Source organism: Podarcis liolepis, assembly GCF_965112155.1.
Source record: "Podarcis liolepis genome assembly, chromosome: 2".
Taxonomy (NCBI): domain Eukaryota; kingdom Metazoa; phylum Chordata; class Lepidosauria; order Squamata; family Lacertidae; genus Podarcis; species Podarcis liolepis.
Window position 1 is genome coordinate 14,181,245 of NC_139555.1, and position 21,213 is coordinate 14,202,457.

The window sequence follows — 21,213 nt, forward strand, 5'->3', positions numbered from 1 at the left end:
ACTTACTTAGTGCTTAGCTCAGTTATATATACACACAATGATATTGGACCCAATCCTTTTTTTGTTTAAATGGTCTGGTACTTGATAAAAGTGATGTGGGTGTAGTCAAAGATTCAACAGACAACACATACCTTCCTGAGTTGCTGCATTCACCGCCCCCAATCTTGTATAAACGCAACAGGTTTGAGTCCCTATGCTTCCAGAATTTATGCGCTGAGGAAGAAAATCCGTTGGACATATTATATATGAATGGTTAGATCCAGATCAGTTTTACTCTGAGGACAGACGTTTCAAGTCAATGAGTTCATCTCTAGAGTGAAAGCATCCCCAAGCCAACATTTATTTCTTTTCATGAATTACTTCTCATAAAACATCTTGAAGCAATTTCACAATGAAAACAATTACACAATTTTGTATAGAGACACAATGGCAGCAATTAAGAAAGCACTTTAAAATGTAAAAACAACTTCAAATCCTAAAAGTGACGTTGCCACAGATTGTAAACCTGGATTCTTAATTATTGACACACACACCCCACACACTAACAAAATAGATAAAGTTTGAAGCAACCTCAGTATAGTGATCCCCCATGTTCAAAGAAATGAAGCCACGATTTCAGCTCCTCTCCTGATGTCAGCTACTTCTATCACCTCAATAGATTTATGACACTGCAATTAACTTCCTTCCCAGATCAAGTGTGGAGACTGGAAAAGTGACATGTAACAACAGCACCTTGTTCTAAATTGCATAGATGGCCTAATGCCGAGGCTCATGAGTCACTCTTGACAGATGTGAATTCTCTTCTGGCATAGACCGATAGCGAAATGATGCGATAGGATCTTAGATAATATTCCTGAGAAATTTTTCAGCACGGCCCTGTGATGTAAGCAACCTGTTCTAGGGAAATGTAGCCCGTGCTCCCATATTCTCTCTGAGTACAAAATCAACTTAGGGTGGGGGATTTTGAGCAGGTTGAGCAACACTTAAGGCAGTTCCCTCCCAACTGGTCTTCCACTTTAGCTCACAACTTCTTCTTGAGGCTGTGCTTGGTTAAAACAAAACAAACCAACCAACCAAAACGGTGGGAAGTTCCACACAACTGCATGCAACATCTGTTTGCTTCTACCTTAATGATTCTTCCCATCTTGCATCTGGAGACAAGAAATGCCATGTTGCATTAGAAAGTTGAGTCTGGGAAGACACATGTTCAAGAGCTGGAAACTCTCTCTCTCTCTCTCTCTCTCTCTCTCTCTCTCTCTCTCTCTCTCTCTCACTTGCCTCACAGTGTTGATGTGAGGTTAAAAGGAAAGGTCTATGGAGCCAGTGTGGTATAGTGGTTAAGAGCAGTAGACTAGTAATCTGGTGAACCTGGTTCACTTCCCCGCTCCTCCACCTGCAGCTGCTGGATGGCCTTGGGCTAGTCACACTTCTCTGAAGTCTCTCAGCCTCACTCACCTCACAGAGTGTTTGTTGTGGGGGAGGAAGGGAAAGGAGAATGTTAGTTGCTTTGAGACTCCTTCGGGTAGTGATAAAGCGGGATATCAAATCCAAACTCTTCTTCTTCTCTTATTGCGACATTTATAATATTGTATTATACATTTAATTTAATTATCAGTGCTGGGCCCAGTGCATTGATTATTCATCAAGCCAGCACCAACACCCTTCGGCATCTGCCTTTAGGGCAAGGCCCACAGCTGTTGCCCATACTGTGCACCTGGTCTGGGAGCCACCTGCTATTTTTAGTTCTGCTGTAGCCTGTGATAGGACCGTGGGAAAATGTTGTAGGAAATCAAAATGGCAGTCAGTGTATTTGCAGTGCTGCTGTCACTCCCCACCAGGTTAGCCCACTGTGACCCCATCACTGTAAGAGCAGGGCCGCAAGATGTAACTGCCCTTTGTCTTTAACTCAGCTGCACAAATGTTAGCGGCTATGTCTCATTTTTGTCTTTTTTGTTGCCCGTATGGGCCAACACTGGGTTTTGATACAGAGCTTCAGCCATGTTACTCTTCTGGGTACAGAATCCATAGGTACCAGCCCTAATACCGGTATTAGCTGTAATCTTGAAATAGCAAACAAACAGTGGTCCATGATGCCTGACAGACAGGCACAGACCAATTTCTAAACAACCAAGAAACATGTTTTCCGCCCTGCTACAATCAGAAAATTTTAGATTTTAGAGTTTGTGATCAGACGGTTGTTCTTCTTTTAAATTACTTTTAAGGACTCATGAAGAAGGGATCATTCTTTTCTGGAGGGGACAATGTTCTCAAACATGCAGGAAGATGGTACTGCACATTAGATCTATTTTCTATTGCTGAATGTTACCTCTCCAAGTTGATTGGGATAATATTGCTTGTTATGTAGGTGGGTTATATTGGTGTTATGTTGCAGCATGATGTTTGATAATGATCCTACAGTTATACAGCCAGCATTATTAAGTGGCACTTGCAGGAAATATAACAGTTAATTTAAGAGAAACTCTGTACAGGAGTTATTCTGCCCACTCTAGGCATTCAGAGGTGAATGAGGACAGCACCGGGGTCCAAATAAGTTGGGGTTGTGTCTGATTTGCAGGAAAACTAACAAAACAAACACTTTTGTGTCCTAGACTGAGCTCTATAAAGGATTCTGCAAGCATGCATATAGATGTGTGTGTGTATGCGCGTGTGCATATATATGCCCAACGCCATGGGCCCAATGTCATGGTTTCTACTGGCTAGTATTCCTGACATCATATATATTACTCTTCTTCTCCCATGGCTAAAGCACTTTGAAAACTGTTTTTGAAATATACCCTTCTCTGTTTTTGGAACAGGAAGGATGGATTTGGTAAGAGAACACCCTCCAACATTTTTGTCCCCCAAATTGGGAGATCAGGAGGGGCACACCTTCCAGTCTGGTGCTCTGACGATTGTCAGCAGGATTGTTCCAGAGCACTGGACCAGAAGATGCTTTGGCGCAACCCTGTTAATGATCAACAGAGCGCTGGACCAAAAAACAAAGCATTCTGGGATTGGGATTGGCTTCTGTGATCCGGTATGTCCCACTAAAAACAGGACACTTAGGGGGTACATAAGGGTTGCTGGGAATTATAAGTCTAGAGCAGGGTGCACCACCTACAGCCCTCCAGATGTCTCTGTACTACAATGTCTGTCAACCCTGATCACTGTCTTTGCTGGCTGGGACTGATGGGAGTTGTAGTCCAGAAACATCTGGAGGGCTGCAGGTTGTGCACTCCTGGTCTAGAGAGATAAACCATGGTGCCCAGAATTCTTTAAGGGAAGGAATGTGCTTCAAATGTATTGTCTGCCCACAGCCTAAGGCTCACACAATTTACCTGTTGTCAGGGTACTGACATCAGAGCGAGAGGCGAAGGGGAGGCTCACAGATCATGCTGGAGAAGGAACCAGCAGCAGGGGGAGAAACAGCTCAGTAGAGGGGGAAGCCAATCAGCGCAACACCAGGAATAAAGGGGGGCAGACGGGGGGAAGTGGAGAGAGGGCTCCAGGACTCTTCACTGGACATCAGTGAGGAGAGCCCAGGTCCTCCGCTACCCACGCCTTCCCTGCGCAGAAGACTCCCGCACAGTGAGAGGAGGAGGAGACTGGGTGTCAAACAACTTTTATGTTGGAAGAGGTTCAAGAAACGCCCACTGACGGATTCTGCCAGCGACTGAGACAGCCGCGATGAGCAAGGGCTGTGCAGTCAGAAAGGTTTAATAAGGCAAATTAGCCTAGAGAGGCACCAGTTTACGCACGAGTAACTCATAGCCATTACACCTGTCCTTAAGTGTGAGCAGCTGCAGACAGACATAAGATGAATGTGCATTGCCCCACAAACCTGGCACTTTCAATAGGGACTACTGGAGTAAGTGAGAAGTCATTAGAGATTTCAGCAGGAGGAAACAAGTACCGGTAGTTCAGCTGGTTTTAAACTTAAGTCATTTAACTTATTAGCATGCCAACCCCCCCCCCCAGTCTTACTTACTATGAGGTCAAATGGACACTTTGTTGTTGTTGTTTAGTCGTTTGTCATGTCCGACTCTTCGTGACCCCATGGACCAGAGCACGCCAGGCACTTTAGGCAGCAGATTTGGGGCGACCTTTAAAAAGCAGCCAATTGGCAGCTATGTGACACAAAATGAAACTGTACCATAAAACAGACGCATGGTATGCAGGGCAACTACAGTCATACCTTGGATTGAATGTGCTTCGGGATGAGCGCGTTCAAGTTGCGCTCCGCGGCAACCCGGAAGTAACGGAGCAAGTTACTTCTGGGTTTCGCCACTTGCGCATGCGCAGACCCTCAAAATAACGTCACGCGCATGCGCAGAAGCGGTGAAAAGTGACGCGCGCTTTCGCAGACATGCCATCGCTGGTTACTATTGCTTCTAGATGCGAACAGGGCTCTGGAACGGATCCTGTTCGCATCTAGAAGGACCACTGTATACATCATGAAGTGGGTTGGGGAGAAATCAATGTGGGAGCTGCCATTTTCTTCATAATGTACCCATTATGAGCCAGTGTGGTGTAGTGGTTAAGAGCGGTAGACTCGTAATCTGGTGAACCGGGTTCGCATCTCCGCTCCTCCACATGCAGCTGCTGGGTGACCTTGGGCCAGTCACACTTCTCTGAAGTCTCTCAGCCCCACTCGCCTCACAGAGTGTTTGTTGTGGGGAAGGAAGGGAAAAGGAGAATGTTAGCCGCTTTGAGACTCCTTCGGGTAGTGATAAAGCGGGATATCAAATCCAAACTCTTCTTCATCTGCTCTTTGGCGCTGTGTCTTTTATCCCTTGGGGAAATCATTTACATTTCTGTCTCAGGGCAACAAAATGTCTTGGGCCAGCCTTGGTTGAACTACTTACCAAATACCCCCGGTGTCTTTGCACTCATTTGCCACAGCCTGATGAGTTCTGCAAAGGCGGCATGGAGACTAAGGAGGAGCAAGCTGATGGGCTATACGTAAGAAGACAGGCAGATGGGGACTGGCTGAGAGCAGACTAAAGACTAAATGGGCAGAGGTGCCCATTTGTGCCCAAAGCATGCGCTGTATGTCATGCTTGTGTAACATCATGCGTCTGACGCGTGTGTGTGATGTCATGCACAGGATGCGCATCTCATGTGCAATGTCACATCATCGGGAGGAAGTTGAGTGCCGAGGAGGAGCTGGTCACTGAAGCTGCGCCACACTTGGCTCTGTGCTCAGCCTCCTCCACTCCCTCAACATTGAGGGGCCCAGCCCCCTCCCGGCAGATATGGGGGGCACCGAAGACACCTCAGCCTCATAGAGTTGGCACCCCTGCTGGTGGGGCAGTTGTCCATTCACCCAAATGGACCAGCCTCCACTCCCTGCATGCATTTCTTATTTCTCCACGGTAAAAAGGATAGCAATTTACAGATCAATTATGTGCGCATTTGAATAGAACATGCCTTCAAGTAGACATTATACAAAGGTTTTAGCCATGCACAAGGACATTGCTGGATAATGTTATGGTATGTTAAGCATTGTATAGAATCTCCATTTAATGAACTTTTCAAATTCTGCATTTTGAGGATTTAAATATGGCACCTGACAAATCCAAGGAGCTGGGAGCAGCCCAGGAAACTTTAGCACCCTCCACTATCCAAATAAGACCTCAAAAGGCTTGTGATATTTGATTGATTGATAGATTGATTGAATTTATATACCGCCCTATACCCAAGGGTTTCAGTTTGAAGACGGAAAGAAGTTGGTTTATGGAAAAGTATAAGAGTTGAATATTATTATGCAGTAAGAATTTTGCATATGTTTTTAAAGCTGATAGATGGAGAATCAAAAGTATTTTCTTTTTCTTTCCTTTCTTTTAGTCTTCATGTTAAAAAAAACCTTGATATTTGATGTTGACTTCAGAATATAGTTTTCTTTGTTTTTCTTTGCTGTAATAAAAATAGCTTTACAGACAAATGAGACCTCAAAAGGTGGGAGGCATTTTTCACTCAGCTCCAGTTTTAATTCCTCTTCCAGCTAAATGCAGAAACACATCACTCAAGGGTGCAAACCTGGAAGCAACTTTACTCTGTGTGCATAGTATTTGTAGCTTTACTGTTTATTTAACACGAAAGCTGAAAATTCAGGAAAGGGGAAAAGCTTTTAGGGTGACTTTGGGTTTTTTTAGGCTCAGTGCTCAGCTCCAGTACTGCCACCGCCACCATCGTATATAGATTATATACTTCCAAAATGCAGGCATCTGTAAGCATATCACTCTTATTGGTTCTGAATCCAACATGCAATTGCCTCGTTGCTTTTGTGGATTGAGTAAAACACCAGCCTTAGAATCACTCCAGCCAGGAGATAGTCCACAGAGATCAAGTCAAAAGCAGGTTTTGCCAAATAAATAGACCCACAGGACAGTTGAAAAAGTTCAGATTGGACCAACGGGCTGACTACCCACACCTCTTGGAAGGATTACAAAAATCTCAGCTGGGATTGGGATTTTGTCTGTTGAAAATCTAAGTTACTTATTTACATTGAACACCCTATGCAAATAATACTATGTAAATTCTGTCACAATTATCAGTTCTATATGTGTGTGCGTGCGCGTGCACATGCTTCTGCGCCTACGGGTTTTGGATGCTGTCCAGGCTATTTGGATAGGCAAGTTGGGACTTCAATCCTGCAGATAGTACTGGGCAATATTCCTAGATTAGTTTCGGTACAGAGTGTACAAGGTATTTGAAAATTATTATTGATCGACAGAAAACTGTACAAGGAAAAACACACTTGAGACGCATTTGACCTATGATTATTGGACAAGCATGTCTGGATTCCACAAATCACTCTGGAGCCTCCAGATGACCTATTTATTGAGCATTCATTCCATACCCTCCAAGTGTCCCTATTTTCATCAAGAAACGTTGGAGGGCGTGTCATCCTGATTTGCTTGCCTAAAGTTTGTGCAGATAATATATCTGCTATTTATTGAGCGTTGGCTGGGATTTCTTTGTGGGGAGATTATACAGCAATGCACATTAGTCCTAATTTACTTGTGCAATGTTTATGTATCTTCCTGTCCATCATTAATTCATCCCACATGCTTTTAGTGAAACTCTAACTGCATAAAGTCGGTTTCTGTTCAAGAGCAGATTTATTGTACTAGGGTGACAGAGCACTTTAATCCACCCTAATTGTGCAAACAGCAGCCACAAAATTAAAAAACGCCTGCTTCTTGGGAGAAAGGCAATGACAAACCTAGACAGCATCTTAAAAAGTAGAGATGTCACCTTGCCGACAAAGGTCCGTATAGTAAAAGCTATGGTTTTCCTAGTAGTGATGTACGGAAGTGAGAGCTGGACCATAAAGAAGGCTGATTGCCAAAGAACTGATGCTTTTGAATTATGGTGCTGGAGGAGACTCTTGAGAGTCCCATGGACTGCAAGAAGATCAAACCTCTCCATTCTGAAGGAAATCAGCCCTGAGTGCTCCCTGGAAGGACAGATCCTGAAGCCACCTCATGAAAAGGACAGATCCTGGCCACCTCATGAAAAGAGAAGACTCCCTGGAAAAGACCCTGATGTTGGGAAAGATGGAGGGCACAAGGAGAAGGGGACGACAGAGGATGAGATGGTTAGATAGTGTTGTCAAAGCTACCAGCATGAGTTTGACCAAACTGTGGGAGGCAGTGGAAGACAGAAGTGCCTGGCGTGCTCTGGTCCATGGGGTCACGAAGAGTCGGACACGACTAAACGACTAAACAACAACAACATATGCACCTGAAACCCTCCTGCAAAATACTGATAGTCTGAAGGTACCCTCTGGTTTCTGTTGGTGTCTGAAGAAAGAGTCTGTGTAACTACTTAAAGGCCTAATTTGGAAAAATGAGAGTACTGGTATATGGCTGTGTCAGGCAAATACCAATTTCTTTTACTTGCACCATCTAAAAGAATAATGTGGCCGGTATCACATTCAGTCAGCTTTGCTATCTCAGTAGATCTATAAGTCATTTGGACGTATCTGAAAAGAATTGAAACAACTCACCAATGTTAATACCCTGTGATATGAATGGCCAGACTTCAGCTGTGCCCTTATTCAAAACCAAAACTTGGCAGGTATAAAGCTGCAGAAGCACTTTGAAGTCCCATCACCAGGCACTTTCAGTAGTTGGCTTGTAAGCAGCTGTGATAAGCAACCAGTATTATTCCACTGCCTGAGATAGCACTGTGGACCCTGAACAGATCGATAGAAACCAACAGCACAGCAATGGATAAGCAGCAACAGTGTTGTGCCAACACAGATCAGAAGCTTACTGAAGGCTTTATATACTGCGGCAGATACACGTGTGTGTGTGTGTGTGTGTGTGTGTGTGTGTGTGCTCAGTTGCCCTCCCTGAGGAAGAACAACACACAGTTCTAGAGAAAGCACTTTGCTTCTGTTGCATGCAAATGCTGGTGCCAATCGTTTGCCCAGCACAGGGATGCATGAATCAGCTTTCTTTTTCTCAGTTTCTCATTTTCCAATCTTAAGTTCAGTTCTCCATATCCGTTTGATAATTATGTTTTTATTAGTTTTTATTAAAGTGTTTTGTGTTACCAAACGAACAGATAAACAGGGAAAGGCACACCGATTGCCTCCACTTTCAATTCATAGTCTTATTCACAACATTTAATACACACATTCCTGCATGCAGTTTTGCCTAACATAAACATTTTGGTAAGTATTTTCCCCCCAATATTATGATTTTTTTGTATGTTATGCTTCACTAATATGTGCATTTTTTGCGCACTTTACACTGGTGTGTCTGTCTGACTGGAGGGCTGCATTGCAAAATTCAGAGAAGTGTGACTTTTAAAGGTTCACATATTGAAACAGTTCATGTATTGTTTTGTGATGTGCAAGTTAGGTAGATCTGTCTTTGAATGAGAAGTGAATGAAATTTCTCCCCTGCCCCTGACCTGCTGTCAGTAGTGAAGCTAGATAATTTTAGACTCTGGACTGAATGGTCTTATGGGGGAGGCCCTCTTCAGGTGTTAATGTGGATTACTTCACTTTCTTCAAAATGTGCTAGATTTGGGGCCCATTCTTCTTGTTCCCTGGATATCTGCCTGAAAGTATTACACTGCCTGCCGCCTCTGAGACTGGTATGGTAGCAATAGCCACATGGTTTCTGCTGGAGGGGTGTGTGTTTCCTCTGTGGAGGTCTCTGAAGAAGATTCTTCAGCAGCAGGTTCCTGAAATAGTCCAGGGAGAAGATCTTCACTCCTCATATCCCCGTAGTCCTGGGAGCATAACAGAAATGCAGTGAAATGGCTTGAACAACTGCTAATAGCAAGTAGTGCGGACAGAGTAGCGTCGTACGTCCCAGTGGAAGGGCTCTCTTTATTGAATGTTAATTCACAAAGTCGTTTTGCCCTGAGGACGATTCACACAACGCAAGAAGAGCCCTAATGGATGAAGCCCAAGGTCCATCTGGGTCAAGCCAAAGGCCAACCAGATACCTGTGGGTAGCTCACAAGCACAACATGAGCAAAACAGCACTGCCTCCATTTCTGTTCCTCAGTAGCTGGCATTCAGAAGCATACAGATACCTCCTCAGATATAGCCATCACAGCTAATAGCCATTGATAGCACCCTCCACATATTTATCTCTTTAAGTTGGTGTTCATCACTACACCTTGTGGGAATTAATTCCATAGTTTAACTGTGCACTGTGTGATTGGCTGTGGTGATCTTTTTGTGTGTGGGGGGGGGTGGGTGGGTTTTTTGGATCAGGTTAGCCATATTGATTTGTATGCTGTTGGTGGATTATTGTCATTGTCTTGTTGGGCTGTGTATGTGATAAAGGGGAGCCATCTTCTTCTGTTTGTCCCCGTGACAGTTTCAGTTTATTGGTTAATTTTCCTAGTAGGGCTGTTTCCCATACTATTTGGTATCACTAGTCCATGCTTACTCCTGACAGGTCTCTCCAGTGTCTGGTTATGGTGTTCCTGGCTGCTGAAAGTAGGTGGGTTATGAGTTCTTTGTGGTGTAAATGGGCATTGTTGTCTTGGAAGATGTTTACTGTGTACTGTGTGATGAAGGCTTTCCCTTTGTCCTGCATCTTCCATATTCCAGCTTCATTGGTTCTATCATTAGGACAGAGGGAGAAAAACATCTCTTTCTGCTCACCATGCATAATTTTATGCACCACTGTTATGTGTCATCCTTCCTGCACTTGCCCTTTTACTGAACTAAAAAGCCCCAAGTGTCGTAACCCTTTTTCTGAAGGGAGCTGTTATTTTACATGGCTGACTTTTTCCAGGTCATTTCAGCGCAGTGGCATGGTCTTGGAATTCATTCGGTGTCAACTGAGGCTGTGACTCACCAGGTCCTGGCTTGGCCTACTTTTCAGGGAAAGCTTTCTAGAATGTGGAAAACAAGTCCTTGTCCTGTGTCAGAGTATTCGTAAGACCCATTAACTCCCTTCTGCAAATATCCCCAAGAACTCAAGACTCCTTCAAAGCTGGATTTCCTTTATTTTATTTTTATTCACTTTATAAACCGCCCTTTGGTAACTCTTGGGGTGGCATTTAATTTAAAATCAAATACAATCAAGTCACAAAAAGAAAAGGGTAAAACCACAGAATCACAGAGGCTCTAGCAAAGCTCACTAAAAATCCAGTATAGCTATAAAACCATGGTAAAGCCATCTTTACAGAAAATCCAGACTAAAATTGCTGGGCATTTTGTTGTTGTTTAAAGAAATGTTCCATCTCCAAAAGGGCATACAAATGTGTGTCAGGCAGTCTTTTCTGGGGAGGGCATCTCACAACATCCCTGTGTCTTCTTAAAGCAGTAGCTATTTTTATGTTGTGAACAGTATACTACTACTACTAAAGGTAAAGGTAAAGGGACCCCTGACCATTAGGTCCAGTCGTGGCCGACTCTGGGGTTGCGGTGCTCATCTCGCTTTATTGGCCGAGGGAGCCGGCGTACAGCTTCCGGGTCACGTGGCCAGCATGACTAAGCCACTTCTGGCGAACCAGAGCAGTGCACGGAAACGCCGTTTACCTTCCCGCCGGAGTGGTGCCTATTTATCTACTTGCACTTTGACGTGCTTTCGAACTGCTAGGTTGGCAGGAGCAGGGACCGAGCAACAGGAGCTCACCCCGTCGTGGGGATTCGAACCGCCAACCTTCTGATCGGCAAGTCCTAGGCTCTGTGGTTTAAGCCACAGCGCCACCCACGTCCCTGGGACTACTACTACTACTAATAATAATAATGCTTTTTCTTATTAGAGCAGGCATGGGAAACCTCTGGTCTGTGGGTCATGCCTTTGGTTTGCAAGGCAATTTCCCCCAAACCATGCTTAGCTTAGGATGGGCAAGGGGTGGGTTCAGTTCTGTGTTGGCGCACCGCAGAATGTAAACCCCACTCCTTGTTCTTCAGCAGATGACCTTTTAAAACAAGGGCTTAAAACAGAGTCTACCACCTTCTGAGGTAGTGCATTCCACTGTTGAACAGCTCTCACCATCAGAAAATTCTTCCTAATGTTTAGGAATGTCTTATCCTTTCTTGTAGTTTGAATCCATTGGAGCTGCAGAAAACAAGCTTGCTCCATCTTCTACCTTCAGATGGCTGTCATAGCACTTCTCAGTCTCCTCTTCTTCCAGACTAAACATGCCTAGCTCCTTCAAACACTCCTTATAATGCTTGGTTTCCAAACCCTTTATCATCTCGTTCATATGGGTTCCAACTTGTCAATATCCCTTCTTAAACAGTGGTGCCCAAAACTGGACGCTGTACTCCAGGTGGGCTTCAGAATCCTTTAACTCAAAGGTTGGTGGACCTTGGGATTCTCGTAGAAAGCAAAGTAGATCCCACAAGCCTGAAGTCTGCTCCTCCCTGCCTGGAGGAGGTGGGACAAATTCACCCTTAACCGATGTCTCTCTGTATACACCACACCCTCAACAACAGCCCTACTCTCCACTGTCAATGCAAAGCAGCCTGAAGCTCTTTAAAGAACCTTTGAAGATAAGAAGAAGCAAAAGAATCTTGAACTCAAACGAACCTATGAATGGGACCAACAATTTACCAAAGTCACATTATGAAACCAATACCGGAGGAAATTACAGTACCTCTCACAGCACAATCAACATCTTGATTAGAGAGGTGCGTGGGAGGGCAAATCCACCGAATAAAACTGCTTTGATGGAAATTACTGATGATTTTAAGAGAGGCAGCACTTCTGAAGCATAGTGTGTCTGTGTGCGTAGAGGGCGCATGACGCCTGATCCTTCTCCAAAGGCAATGGAAGCCATAGCAAATCTAGCAAACCCGACAGAAAATTGTGCACTCGCACCTGTCGTGAAGACAGAAGAGCCGTTCAAACAACTTCATAAAAGTTACTGCACCATAATATATTTTAACTGGGCCTACACATCTGCCTACACAAACTTGGGTGTTAGTCATTTGTGGTGCCTTGTAAACCTGAAAGGGCATGGGAAAGAAGTGACTTTTCTCAGCTGACAAACTGAGTGCCAATTCACATTTATGGCAGTCCCCGTATGACAAGACTGGAAACAGCGACTAGTTTTGCCAGGGCATGTGCCCACTGGGACTGGTGGGGTGGAAGTCAGAGCAGTGCCAGGTTTAGGGGGGCACAGCAGTTCCCCTGCACAGGGCGCTAAGACAGGGGGTACATCATCACCATCACCATTACCACCACCACCACCACCACCATCATCATCATCATATCCTATATTTGTATAGGTAGCTACTGAGAAGAACCATTTAAAACACAACTGTACCAAAGGAAGTTATTGTGAAAATAAGAAATGGCACGGGAGGGGGGTGTCCTTGCTCAAGGCACCATATTACCAAAGTTCACCCCTGGTCAGGGAGGCCAACAGCATAAGTGGAGGATGAGCCAGTGAAAAGCAAACCCAGCTAATCCAAGTTTTGCTCCCAGTCTCCTCCCTGTTGTGTTCCAGGAGGGGCAAAAATGAGGCAGAGGAGGAGGAGGAAGCTGACATGCGGTGCTAACCCTTGGACTGGATTTAAGGAAGGAGGCAGGCAGAGGGGGCTGGCTCTGAGGTTGGTGGGGTTGTGCCCCACTTATCCTAAGGTACCAGTCTCCACTGCATAATCATCATCATCGCCACCTGCCCTGGTTGGTGCATGCAGTGGGGCTGTGAACGCAGTGGTAACATCACTTGAGGACACCCCTATGTAAGCATCTTCTGGCAACCGTCCTGGTTTCCATAGAAACAGGATGCTGCAACAAAGGGGTGACTGGCATAGCAGGTCCCGTGATACCAGAGGCTGATGAGGGCAGAAAACATGTCAACCTTGACAAGACTTTTGTACTGCTGACCCGTACTGCCACCAGAAGCAGTAGCCTCTCCCTTTTCTTTTGCTTTGCACCAAGTGTTTTTGCGTGGTTGGAATCTGCCTGCTAAACTCTGCTAAAGCCTCTTGCCAGTGGTGTAGCATGGGTTGCCAGCCCCCAGGGCTGTGTGGAGTTGGAGGGAGGGAAACAGATGGAGTTTGCATGTGCATTCAACTGCCTAACGGTGTCTGTGTCACCCAGGAGATTGCAGCTGCAGAAAAAAGAAGAGTTGTTCTGTTGTCTGGAGCGGTCACTTTCTGGTTCGCATGGAGAAGCCATTTGCAATGAAGCCTAGCTACAGAAGCACGCAGCTGAATTGTGGCAGCACCAGGGGTTGAAATTTTGTGCCCCCTAACAATGTGGTACCTGGGGCAACCACCCACCACTATCTCTTGTCTGTCTGAATGGAGGAGAGTGGAGAAGGGTGTGTGAGCATTTGTAGAAACTAGAGATGTAGGTAGAATTTACATTCATTGCCTCACCCACTTTTGCCTCTGGCCTCACACCCAACGGCATGTGACCCCTAGAAATTTCCCAGAAGGGAATGCAACCCTCAGGTCGAAAACGGTTCCCCACCCCTGTAGTAAACGAAAACACAGGATCTGCTGTCATCTTGTTTCCATCTTGTCAGCTCAAGTTTCCTTGAGCCTCCCCCCCCCCCCGCCTAACTTTATAGACTGGCATCAGTAGAAGCAGGAAAACACAGGCGCAAGATCACACCATAGTGTTTTTGTTGACTGCCTAGATATTGCCTGGAGACAAGGGAAGGGGAGAGGAGACAGTGGATTGCTTCTTTCGGCTGCTGCACAGAGATCTCCACAATGCCTATTTCCAGACTTAGGTATGGGAAGCATGCAAAGCCCACATTCAAAGACAAACCAACTGTGATTACCAGATGCCTGGAGAAAAGAACATGATGATTATTGGGTGCAGAGATTTTTGACCTTTGATCTAACAAGGCAAGTTTTATGTTCTTTTGCACAGCTCTGCCCTTTCAGGTTATTGTTCTGCTCTCTCCTTCCACTGTCTTGGCTGTTGGTGCTATTAAATAAGAATATGACATACTTATTATTTACCTTAGTCTAGTGCAAAGATGGGCCAGGCTGGCAATACATTATGAGCTGGGTTGCCATTGTTAGCCAAATACCTTAATTGCACGTAGTAGTTAGCAAACCTTCATTGTATTTTCAAGAACCCAGCTACAATCCTGATTCACGGCTGTTATATAAAAAAGTGAGGTGCCAGCGCTCAGCTTCCCTGGAAAACATCGTCCTCTTACCTTGAAGCGCGCACACAGAAATAAACACACACACATTCATACAGGGGCTGCTTTTAATATTTTAATAAATATATTAATATGTCTGCTTCGCGCTCTCCTCTTCCCACAATTTCTCATTATCGTTCTCAATGCCCTCTCCACTGCTTCTCTAATATTTCTCTTTTATTAGAGCAGAAGGGTGGAGAGGGCATAGAGAGACAGAAGGAAAATGATGGAGAGGGAGAAATGGAAAGATTGATATATATTCATTAGAAGTGGCCCCCATATAGATATGTCTTCTCAATCCTTCTCTGCTGATTTGCCAGGTCTCCAGGACAGTGGTGTAGCATGGAGGGAGGGGGCGCAGGGCAGTTACCCTGGGTGCGGAATTGTTTGGGGCACAAAATTTCAACACCCAGTGCTGCCTCGATACAGCTGCACATTTCTGGTGCTGGATTCCATTGAAAATGGCTTCTCCATGTGAACCAATATATGATCTCTCCAGACAATGGAATGACTCTTCTTTTCATAACTGTGGCTACAATCTCTTGGGTGACGTGGACGCCGTTAGATAGTTGAATGAGCATGTGTACTCCATCTGCTTACCTCCCACTCACCCTCTCTGCATGACCCTGGGTGCTAGCAACCTATGCTCCGCCACTGCTCCAGGATATCCAAGTGCTGACATCTCTGGAAAGTCTAAAATCTGAAACCGGGAACCATAGCGCAAGGGGCAGAGTCCAAATTCCAAAGCTTGACTTAGCAGAAGGCAAATAATAATAATAATAATAATAATAATAATAATAATAATTTATTATTTATACCTCGCCCATCTGGGTGGCTTCCAACAAAATATTAAAATACCATAATACAGCAAACATTAAAAGCTTCCCTAAACAGGGCTGCCTTCAGATGTCTTCTAAAAGTCTGGTAGTTGTTGTTCTCTTTGACATCTGGTGGGAGGGCGCCACTACTGAGAAGGCCCTCTTCCCTGTAACTTGGCTTCTCGCAGTGAGGGAACCACCAGAAGGCCCTCGGCGCTGGACCCCAGTGTCCAGGTAGGACAATGGGAGTGGAGACGCTCCTTCAGATATACTGGACCGAGGCTGTTTAGGGCTTTAAAGGTCAGCACCAACACTTTGAATTGTGCTCGGAAATGTACTGGGAGCCAATGTAGGTCTTTCAAGGCCGGTGTTATGTGGTCAATCCAGTTTGGTGTAGCGGTCAGAGTGCTGGACTACAACCAGGAAGAACAAAGTTTTCATCTCAACTTCGCCATGAAGCTCACTGGATGACCTTGGGACAGTCCGTGTCTTAAGTTGTGTGATCATGCAATTACACTCCTAGAAGATTACCTGCTTTTGGAGAAGGCTGCCTGTTGCATCTCTTAATGAACCAGTCAGGTGGCATGCCCGTAGCAGTAACTCACACAGAAGTGGTGTGGAGAGAATGAAGCAGATCTTTCAGAAAAGGCATGCCTCTGTAGTTTGTGAAACACCAACCTATAGGCTAGATCAGTGGCGTAGCGTGGGGGGTGCAGGGGGGGCCGGCCGCACCGGGCGCAACATCTGGGGGTTAGGGTTAGGGGGCGCAAATCCACGGGTTAGGGGGCACAAATCCACAGGTTAGGGGGCACAAATCCACAGGTTAGGGGACGCAAATTACTTGCCTTGCCCCGGGTGCTGACAACCCACGCTACGCCACTGGGCTAGATCAAACTGTAACTGTTCTTGTAGCATAGGAATATAGCTGGGGTGAACAACCTGTGCCTCTCCAGACCTTCTTGGACTCCAACTCCCATCAGCCCCAGCCAGCATAGCCAGTGGTTGGGAATGAAGGGAGTTGTAGTCCAACAGCATTTGGTGGGCCACAAGTTCCCCACCCATAGAATATAACCTATTACATCCAGAATATGGGACTTCCTTGAGCAGATTCGTAGACCAATGCCTTCATTGGGGTTTAATTTGAGTGACAGTACACCAGGACTCAGCTCTGGGGTCCATTCTAAATGCCAAATCTCAGCCTTTGAACATGAAGAAAGGTGCATATGCAGAGTGCCTCTTCCTCACTACTGAGCAACTAGATGGGGGCAAGGCTTTCATATAAGAGAGCATTCCAGTTCGAGATTTCCAGAATCACATTTAATATGCCTTGTATATTGTTACTGTTATGTGTATATGTATGTGTGCTTTGGCAATTCACTCACGCAGAAATGAGCCAGCTTCCAACTGCCATGTTCTGAGAGCTAATGGATTTCCAAGAAAACTCATCAGAGTGGAATCAGGGTCTACAATATGCAGCACAATAGACTGGGTTGGAACCAATAAGACTCTCAATGACTGATTAGGTTGCGCATCCACTCCATCTTGGTAATTGCTTTTCCCCTCTAGATGAACAGTGCAGGCAGCCTGTTCTCAGGTGGTCTCACAGTGGGGTCTATTGATACATAAATGCAGTGGTTAATTGCTAAAAGTGAGAGCTGCTGGGTCCCAAATTGGTTGGGATGCAATATCTCCTAACAAAGACACTGCTCAACCCTAGATGAGTGTGGGTGTGATGGCTTGTTTGATATTGGAGAAAGGCCTTGTATACACGCACTGTGAAATCACTCCGCCTTCTTGTTTTATTATCTAGCTATCTATGTTATTTCTATTCTGTCCCTCCAAAGGAGACTGGGGCAGTAAAGCACCAAAGTAATAAAATAGTATTTTTAAACGCCATACATTTTTGAACGATAAGAACATGTAAAAACAAGCCGATAGTTTCAAGGTTGCCAGGAACAGCTACAGTGAGGGGGGGGGAAAGTATTTGATCCCCTGCTAAATTTGCCCGTTTGCCCCCTGACGAAGAAATGACCAGTCCATAATTTTAATGGTAGGTTTATTGTGAGAGACAGGTGCTTCTAATCTCAGCTTGTTACATACAGTGAAGATACCAGGTAGCCTGACATCTGGTTGGTTGATAGGGGATCAAATACTTATTTCACTCATTATAATGCACATCAATCTCTGACTTTTGTCTTCTGGGTTTCTGGGGGTTTTCCTGTTGTTATTCTGTCTCTCACAGCTACAATAAACCTGCCATTAAAATTATGGATTGGTCATTTCTTCGTCAGGGGGCAAACGGGCAAATTTAGCAGGGAATCAAATACTTCCCCCCCCCCTCACTGTATGTACCCTTAACTTATCGAGTACCTGGGTCAACAGCAATCATTAAATGTTGTTGGTGAGAGTGGCTAGCATTGACATTCTTCACTGTTTGGCTTTCCTCCCATCCCATCAGAGAGTAGTAGAAGTTCCATGTCTAAGTGGGTTGCAAAACCATTTGGCCTCTAGCACAGAGCTGTGGGTCCAGTGGAGGCTCCTGATGCTTCTGAACTGCAACTCTCATCATCCCGGACTGCGGACCATGCATCCAGTGGACTACTCTAGGGACGGGCCAATCTGTCCATTTTGGTTTCTCTCCATTTCTCACTTTTCCAATCAGTTCTCCACATCAGTTTGCCATTGTTATTTTAAATGTCCTCGTGAAAATTCAACGGCTTTTTAGTGCAAAGGCTTCCTAATATACACATGTCTGCGTGCAATATTAAATGTGGTATTGCAAAGCAGTTTCCCCTAAAATGATGTCTTTTTATGCTGTCTTTATGCCCACCTTACATGCATGCACTTTTGTACGGAACTGCATTGCGAGATTTGGAGAAGTGCAAATTTCAAATAATAACTGTGCTTTGGTTCTTGCATTGTTTTGGAACGTGCAAATTAGATAGGTTTGCATTTAATTACATTTCTTCCCCATCGCTAGGCCACAGGTTTCCCCATCCCTGTTCTACTGCACATGCATGCAAGTACACACTGATGAACCCCAAGGTTGTAAGCCTAATGTACACTTAACTGAGAGTGAGTCCCATTGAACTCAGTCAGACTTCTTTCTGAGTAAACATGCCTAGGATTCCTCTGAAAGTCCCATTCTAATTAATGTAAAAGGTAAAGGGACCCCTGACCGTTAAGTCCAGTCACAGATGACTCTGGGGTTGAGGCGCTCATCTCGCTTTACTGGCCGAGGGAGCCAGCGTTTGACCACAGACAGCTTCCGGGTCATGTGGCCAGCATGATTAATCCACTTCTGGTGAATCAGAGCAGCACACGGAAACGCCGTTTACCTTCCCGCCAGAGCGGTACCTATTTATCTACTTGCACTTTGACGTGCTTTCAAACTGCGAGGTTGGCAGGAGCAGGGACCAAACAACGGGAGCTCACCCCGTCACGGGGATTCAAACTGCCAACCTTCTGATCGGCAAGCCCTAGACTCTGTGGTTTAGACCCGCGTCCCATTACACCTGTACACCTGGCCATTACACAGATTGCAGCTGCTGAACTGTATTTTGAATGGTTGATAATATATTAAGAATATAAGAGCCCTACTGGATCAGGCCAATAGCCCATCTAATCCAGTATCCTGTTCTCCCAGTGGCCCACCAGATGCCCTGCAAGCGTTGGACAATGTTGGACAATGCTTTCCTAGTATTCTTAGCCACAAGAAACATTCTGTGGACTCAGTAAAAGACCAGGCAGGCTCTTGCAGCGTATACTAATGCAACATAACAGCAGACAGAGTAGATCGTCCGGTAATGTGTGATGGTGTTGGGGAGGCTTGGCCATGATACTGGACCTGAGAACAGCCTTGTTAAAAGTCTATCCCTTTTAAAAATCCATGCAAATGCTGTTTTGATGTTCCATATGTTCTTGAGCTGAGGCTTGGTTCAGATGACTGGGTGATATAACTGGGTGATAACCTCACATAAACAGCTCTCTAAATCACAGTACTGTGTTAATTTTCAGGGCAAATTTACCCCACGGAGGATAAGATGGGCGTGAGATGACCTCATTTTTCATATTACTTTGTTATAAATCCTCTCCCGCATGTTTTGTGTTAAATTCTAAATTGTGGACAATGAAAATTCCAATAAAATTACCTAAAACCAATAAATTATTACACATTGGTAATTTTGCTATAATTTAAACCAGATCCTAAACATTCCTAAAGTGGGCTGGCCATATGCTTGCTGTGTCTTGGAGATTGCAGCTGTGTCTAGAACTGCGTTTCTTCAGCAACATGTGAGCTGGCATCTGCGGCTTTTTATCAACTTCATGCTTGACCGCTGCAATGTGTCTGGCTACAAGCCAGTGACACAGCCAAAATATGCAAGTGGTCAGTTCAGAGGTTGAAAATGAATACAGTGGTACCTCAGGTTACATACACTTCAGGTTACATACGCTTCAGGTTACAGACTCCGCTAACTCAGAAATAGTACCTCAGGTTAAGAAGTTTGCTTCAGGATGAGAACAAAAATCGTGTGGCGGCGGTGTGGCAGCAGCAGGAGGCCCCATTAGCTAAAGTGGTGCTTCAGGTTAAGAACAGTTTCAGATTAAGAACGGACCTCTGGAACGAATTAAGTACGTAACCAGAGGTACCACTGTACCTGTGCACCAAGCATGGGTCTCTCTCTCTCTCTCTCTCTCTCTCTCTCTCTCTCTCTCTCACACACACACACACACACACCAACCTCCCCTTCCCCCTCTTCAGCTTGTCCCAGTGTGCATCAATCCCCCAGTGTGAATCCCCCAGGATCCTCATCGCCTTCCTCAGTGTCCTGCCAGTTCATGAGACTAAATTTATACTGCAGATTTTGATAAATAGCAAGGCAATATCAATTTCTAGCAGGACAGGTTAGAACACGTTTATCCACCCCTAGTTATGATGCCTACATGCTGCTTCCATGAGCAGAGGCTGCAAGGAGTTACAGGCACCATCTTCCATGTGACAACCCTTCAGATATCTGAAGATGACTTTCAGACTTCTCCAGGCTAAACATGAACAGCCATGCATCCTTACCACGACTGTCCGAAATGTAATGTGTGGTGTCACAATATGCTCAAACCATCTGCCTTGGTCATAGTTTTTGTTGTACGTATGCTTGTGAGTGCACAAGGGTTCCTGCTCACCCACCAAATATATGGAGAGGCTGTTCAAGAAAGGGCATGAAGGGGGAGATACAGAGTCCAGAGTCCAGAGGACTCTCACCTAGAGTTCTTTCAGAGGCCCCATTAGACTCTTCCTGCATTTGACACTTCTAGAAAGGAGTTCAAAATGCCTTCTACAGGTTAGAGAGTTTGCAGTTGACATTTCTGAAGTTTTGCATTTGATTTCATAGGGAAGGGGGGTTTCTTTGTTACTAAATCGTCCCTGGCGTTTTTAGCAGGTGCATTATGCAAATTTTGCAGCAAGGGTGGATAAACTATGGAAATTGGTGTGTTAAAAAAGACAACAGAGACACTTTGTAGCCCAGGGATCAGGTGCTTCAGAGATTTTGAGTTTACATGGAAAGCAGCCTGAGTAACTGAATATTCTTTGGGCATCAGACATTGCTGCACACACTTTATTTAACCCACCTGGCTAGTGAGTTCACACTCCTCTCCATCTTCGCTAAAGTAAATTGAACCCAATTTTAGTCCTGCTATTACGTCTTTGGTTCTGTAAACACAAATTTCAGAAAAGCAATTATGTTTGACTCATGGGAGAGGGTGCATATACCTGTAGGGATGCAGGAGT

At 45.1% G+C, this 21,213-nt stretch overlaps 1 long non-coding RNA gene across 1 annotated transcript; it reads right to left on the reverse strand.

The window, feature by feature from the left end:
- LOC310700754 lies at positions 1–8,316 on the reverse strand. The gene is made up of 3 exons (XR_014522791.1): positions 8,015–8,316; positions 4,866–4,956; positions 1–1,151 (listed from the first exon to the last, which is right to left on the reverse strand). It is a non-coding gene; the product is annotated as an uncharacterized lncRNA (long non-coding RNA).
- Between the last annotated feature and the right edge of the window lie 12,897 nt (positions 8,317–21,213).